General features: G+C 57.4%; 1 long non-coding RNA gene across 1 annotated transcript; it reads right to left on the minus strand.

The window, feature by feature from the left end:
* Positions 1-2,049: 2,049 nt before the first annotated feature.
* LOC137767834 (uncharacterized) lies at positions 2,050-5,017 on the minus strand. Its single transcript, XR_011074570.1, has 3 exons — positions 4,931-5,017; positions 4,661-4,774; positions 2,050-2,999 (listed from the first exon to the last, which is right to left on the minus strand). It is a non-coding gene; the product is annotated as an uncharacterized lncRNA (long non-coding RNA).
* Between the last annotated feature and the right edge of the window lie 1,234 nt (positions 5,018-6,251).

Below are 6,251 nucleotides of genomic sequence, written 5' to 3' on the forward strand. Positions count from 1 at the left end.
ATTAAGAATAATCATCATTTTAGAAGCAAATAATTATTCAGTATGCATTCATGACAACACACTAACACCAAAAACAAGCTTGGTGAGCTGGGAAGGGGGTGGAGGTCCTCAGTTAATTAATTAATGTGTAGGAGACATTTAATAATTTTTGTTGGCTGCTCAACTCCTGAAGCCCTGCTCAGTGCCTGAATTCCCAACTTTTCATTTATAGGAACTTAAGACACTGGGTCTCACATCCTTAGCCTCCCTCACAGCTGGGTAGGGGAAGAGCAGCTCTCCACTTCCTGGAGTACCTGTGGTAGTGGCAGCCTCCAGTGCCTGGTGCCGCCTGGCAACGGAACAAGCGTTTCTGTTTCGTCCAGCGGTTTCCTAACTGCACCAGGTGTGCAGTCTAACTTCTGCTGTGCTGGCTGTGTAGCTGCCCTTTGTTCCTGCCATTTTTCATGGCTAGTCCTTGGGCCTTTCCAGCAATTCTGTGCACCCTCCAATATTCCTTCAGAAAAATCCCTTTTCCACGGACATCAGCTGGAGCTGGTTTCCTTTACTTCAACTAAGAAGTCTTCCTGATGAAGGGACTCACCTGAAACCTACAGCAAGCATCGTACTAACAGTGAAATGCTAGTGCATTTCCATGAAGTCAGTAACGAGCCAGGGCACCTGTGACCGTTCTGGTCTGGAGGTCTGAGGCAATGCAGGAAGGCAGGAAGGAGAAATGAAAATCTGGCATGTGGGATCTTAGTTCCCCAACTAGGAATCGAACCCACAACCCTTGCATTGGAAGCACGGAGTCTCAACCACTGGACCGCCAGGGAAGTCCTGAGAATTGAACATTTTAAGATGTCAAAAAGGAATATGCAAAACGGTCACTGTTGACCCCCCCTCATCCCCACCCCATGTAAGTTCCATGAGGGCAGGAACTTCCATTGGTCTTTTGGGTTCACCAATGTACGATGAACACCTAGAACCAGGCCTGACTTTTGGCAGGTGTTCAGGTAATATTTGTTAATTAAATTAATGAATTAACAAAGAATAATAAAGTTGTTTACCTAGAAAGTTGAAGACAACCAAGGGAGAGAGTCTTTGAACAAATAAGAATCAGTAAAATGTGTGTAGTAAGGTTAGCACAGAAAAATCAACTACTTTCTTCCAGATTAGCAGTTTGAAAGTGGAAAACATTCGTAAGAGCAACAAACAAAATATCTAAGAATAAACTTTAAAAGAATTGTTCAAGATACGAAGAAAATTGTTTAATTTTGCAGGAAAATTTGAAAAGGCATTATTAATGATTTTAAAGATACAGCATGTCCTTAAAAGAAAAAATTGATATGACAACCTCTGTCACCTTACTGTGCGCCGCACAAAGCACTGAGCCTTGACATTTAAGGTGCCATCTGACCTCACAACAACGCAGTCAGGTGGGAGGATTACTGCTCTTTTTTTTTTTTTTTTTAAATAAGAGGAGGGTACAGTTTACCGAAGTAAAGGGAATTTGGGGACATGAAGTGATTCGGATGGGAAGGGGCCACCTGCAAGCCACAGGGCAGGCAAAGGATGAGTGCGGGAATGTGTAATGGCCCAGTAAATCCCGGCAAACTACAGACGAGCCACCAGTAAGTGGACAAGAACGGGTCCTCACAAACGACAATCTCCAAAGGCCAGCTCACACGTGGAGCGGGATTCCGGCTGAGACAATGAAAGACCGTTTCCGTCTCAAGCTGTGACCGCTGCTGGTCCTGGCGGGTTCTCTAGTCTGTGTTTCAGCATCCCCACCCCAGACCGCTCACCTCCACCCTCACGCTCACCTCCACCCTCACGGCCCCGCACTGCCTTCACCTCCTTCCTCTGGTCACCGGGCCATCCCTGCAAATGGCTTCAGGGCCCCGTCCCCTCTCCCAGCACAGCACCCACCTGCTTCCCCCGCCCCACACACACACAGGGCACCACGCCTGCATCCAAGCAGCAAGGTGGAAGAGGGGACACGCCATGCAAACTGGTTTCATTTGCAGCTCGTGACCGCTCACTCCAAGGGGCCCTGGGGGCACTGCTCCGTTCCCCAGGCCCCTGGGGCCCAAGCGTCTGTACAGTCCTTGCACGGGGAGGAGGAGTTGGGGTGGTGCCACCCCCCCTGCTCTGGATAGAGGATGAGATCGGGAGGACGCAGACTCCCGTGGCCAGCAGGCCAAAGTGTCCGTTCCCCAGGCCCAGGTGGGCTCTGGGGGGTGGAGGGGGGCCTGGGGTTGTCTAGGTCTGGCCAGCAGGGCCCCGGAAGGCAAGCAGGAGGCTGGAGGTACCGTCCGAAAGGGCAGCAAGCAGCCGTGACCCCACCGCCAGGGACCTCAGGTGAGAGGCCCAGCGTCCCCAGAGCCCCGAGGGACAGTCAGTGTGACTCCAGCCCAGGCAGTGTCCCCTCTGCGCTGACCCCTTAGGTCGGGGCTGTCACGGGGGAGGAGGAGGTCTGATGGTGGCCCTGGCCAGGACCGATGGAGGACATTCTGCGTGACCCGGAAATGATTTTAAAAAGCCTCAGGTGGGGTCTCACAGGGACACGGAAGAGCTGCCCTGGGCACGGAATATGCAGGTCATTTGCTTCCCTAGTGCCCTGGGTGCTGCCGGTGGGGGGTGGCCATCCGAGAAGTGCACGACCCTGGCTGCGAGGGCCAGAACCTTTAGGGAGGGGTTATCCTTCACCTTCTAGGACTCTAGCGTCCTCGCGGACATGCTATCCTGGGACGCAGAGCCGGGCTCCGATTGCACGGCTCTGTTTCCCGTCCTCTTCCAGTAAAACGTGGGCTTTTCCACGAGGGCCCCGCGATGGCCGGGCTGCGGCAGGCTGCTTTCAGGAGCGGCCGGCGTGATGAATCGCTTAGAGCTGTAAACTGTGTGCTCTCGCCGTGCGCTCTCACCAGGTCTGGTCTGCTCCAGCTCCCGTCCCCGGTGGCGGTGGAGGAACGGGATCCTTTCCAAGGAGAGGCTGCACTTTGATAAGAGCCTGTCTTTGCCTGAAATGTTCAAAACAGGGAGAGGCTCCAGAGGGAGGTGTGCTCCTGCCAAGCCTGGACGGCCGTCCTGGGGGCGCCGGGCAGGGCTGGTGTTTTGCCCCTTTTACGTGAAGCACTAACTCAGCTGCTCCCCAGCTGGGAGGGATGGCAGGCCGCGCCGTGTGTAATGACAAGCACGGTGGCCTGGGGCCCACACACCAAACACACGATGTCTGCGGCTCCGCCCGCGGGGAGAAGCTCATCTCAGCCCTCAGGCCCAGCAGGCGCAGCTCAGACCGTGAGCCCAGGTCCAGGAGCTCAGCCCCTGGCCCCCTCCCCATGCCCCCCTTCCCCAGCACACCAGGGGCCAGGGAAAGAGACTGTGGGGACTAGGGGGGCCTCTAAGGGGCTGAGCTGACGCTCGCAAACGCCCTGAACCGCTGGGCGGGGAGCAGCTGCCGGGTCAGGCCATCACGTGGATGCAAAATGCTGAGCCCTCCCTTGATGGGAGAGGGCTGCCTGGAGTACTGCCCTTTGCCGGCGGTGAGGGGGACAAAGGCGCCCGCTGCCTGAGGTCTTACAAGGAGACTGAGGCCCGGAGAGGTCCAGTGATGAGCTGGGATTTGAGAACAGGCCTTCCAGGCTCCAAGGCCTGGTCTCACCACACATTCTTATCTCTAAAAAGACAGGGTCTATGGGGGCAGTGGTACAGCTAAGGTGACCAGTCTGAAAAGCCTGGGGACCGCTGGCTGGGGAAGTCCAGGCTGCATCCGTCAGACCAGGGACTGAAGGGCCAGAGCTGGGTGGGTCCCAGAATAGCAGGCAGAACCCGGCCACCAGGCAGTGGCTCTGCCCCTAGTTGGAAGCCCCTGGCTGCACCCAGGGTGGCAGAGCTCTCACCCAAAGCACTGAGACATTGCCCCCAGAGCCCTGCCCTGCTTAGCCAAGCCTGGTCCCTGCATCCCGGGGAACAGTGGGGCTCTTTCTGGAATTTGCCAGAGGGACCCAGGTGGGGCTGCACAGAGAAGGCCACGAGGACATTGCTCAGCGGGAGATGCTGAGCCCAGGTTGCAGGGGACAGGGCTGACTCAGGTGACCGGGGTGGGCGGGGCATGCTATTTGCCAAGTCTGGAATACAGAGGAGCCACTGAGCGGGAGGGGCGTGGGCAGGGCGCTTCCCTTGGGGCTGCTGATGCTGGACGTGTCTCGGAGCACACATCCAAGTGCAGGCTGGACGCGGACTTGGGGACCACTAGGATACGGCAGGCTGGACGGGAGGACAGCTGCTGGACGCGACAGGTCCAGAGGGCATGTGTGTGGACGAGAGACCAGGACAGGGAAGGAGGGTGTGGATCTGAGCCAGGGGCCCAGGCACACGTGGGCAGAGGGAGGTGGGCCAGGTCCCCCAGCCGCCTGCACAGCTGGCCCAGAACTCTGGCAAGGGCCACGTCCTTCAGCTCAAGGCCGGGCACTTGAAGCCACAAGTACGTTCTAGGCTTGGACCACCGGCAGAATCACCCCGGCCCCTGTGACTTTTCCACTTCACCCCTGGACGCACCATCTGCCCACAGGGGATGGAGTCAACCTTGGAGGCTGCCCCGCCCTCCTGCCCGAGGCACCAGCACCCTTTAGCCCTGGGGAGCTGGGACAAGCTGCCAGGTTTGCCCCAAGGGCACACTCACCTCTAGGCCGCTCACTGCCTCTCTCGGGCCGGGCCGTCTTCTCAGGTCAGATTGGTCTCCGTGCAGACGGGGGTCCCGGTGCCCAGGGGGCGTTCCTCGCTCACTCCTGTGCCCCTGGAGAACATAGGGACCTTATAGGTCACAGGGTCACTCAGGCCCTGATACTGCACCCCTGGCCTCACTCCCGCCAGCTGCCCAGACCAGCGGCTTCCAAACCCAGTGGCACAAACCCATCGAGTGGCACATTCCCAGGGCCCACCCCAGACCTACTGATGCTTGGGGATGGGGTGAGGACTCAGCATCTGAAACAAGACTCCCGGTGACTCTGAAAGCTGCACTGAGATTTTGCACCACGCTGTGTCTCACTCCTTCAAGCCTCAAGCCTAACTCTGTTCCTCCAGGTGAAGCTGTCTCCAGGGGTTTCTAGCCCTTGACACGTCTCGGGGAAGACACAGCGCACCCGGGACACGATGCGTGAGAAATACAGAGGTCACGGGAGCACTGAGGGGCAGCACTGGTGGCCCTGTAGGGTCTCTCTGAGGACTTCCGTGGCAGAGCGTACCAGGAAGGATGCCCGTCCCGGGGCCTGGCATGAGGACACCAGCGGGCACATCCACGCCAGGCCCTGGGGAAGATGCCCGCAGGCGAGGCCCCAGTGCTGAGGGGGCCTCATCCATCTCTCCCCTGCCTCTTCCCCTCGTCCTGTCCCCCTGGGCAGCCTCCCCGGACCACGAGGACCCCTCCACGCTTGGGCACCAGTCACACCCGTTGGAACCGGCTTTTGATAACTAAGGTCCGTCCTCCTGACAGATTCATTAATATGCGGTATAACGACTTTCTTGCTGAGATCGCCCGTGAGGGATGGTTGTACGGGGGATGCTTTCTCCTCCTGGAGAAGCCATCTGGAGTTTCCATCCTCTGGCTCGCGGACACCCCCTGCTGTCCAAGACACAGAATCCTACACGCGCCCGAGATGAGAAGCTGGGGCAGGAATGCTGACAGCGGTTTTATTCATAATAGACCCACGCTTGAAAGAGCCCAGGTGGCCCTCAACAGGAGAGGAGAAACAAACCGTGGTAAATTCACACAGCAGGATGCTATACAGCAATAATCAGGAACAAACTGCGGATCTGCGCCGTCCTTTGGAAGCCTCACACCAAACCAGTCCACTTGTGTGACATTCCAGGCCGAGCTCATCTATGGTGAACAGTATCAGAGGACGGTGGCCTCTGGGAGCATGGGCAACGCCGACAGGGAAGGGGCCCTGGGGGCGCTCTGGGGAGGTGGGCACGTTCTGTGTCCTGTTAGGGGTGTGGGTGACAAAGATGCAGCCCATCGGCAAAACTCACCACACGGTACACGTAAGATCTGTGCCTTTCGCCGAATCTGAACTTTATCTCTCCTTCCCGAGAAAGAAGCTAGAAACAAACACTGAACTCCAGCGACTGGTGAGCAAGCTGCAGTGTGGGGTGATGGGCACCGAGGTCTGGAACTTACCCAGAGATGCGTCAGCAGGCAGGTGGGCTGACAGGTGGGTGGAGGGGTGGAGACTGCGGTGTATTAATCAAAGATCCCAGATGGTGGGTGTGTG

Source organism: Eschrichtius robustus, chromosome 7 (assembly GCF_028021215.1).
Source record: "Eschrichtius robustus isolate mEscRob2 chromosome 7, mEscRob2.pri, whole genome shotgun sequence".
Classification (NCBI taxonomy): Eukaryota; Metazoa; Chordata; class Mammalia; order Artiodactyla; family Eschrichtiidae; genus Eschrichtius; species Eschrichtius robustus.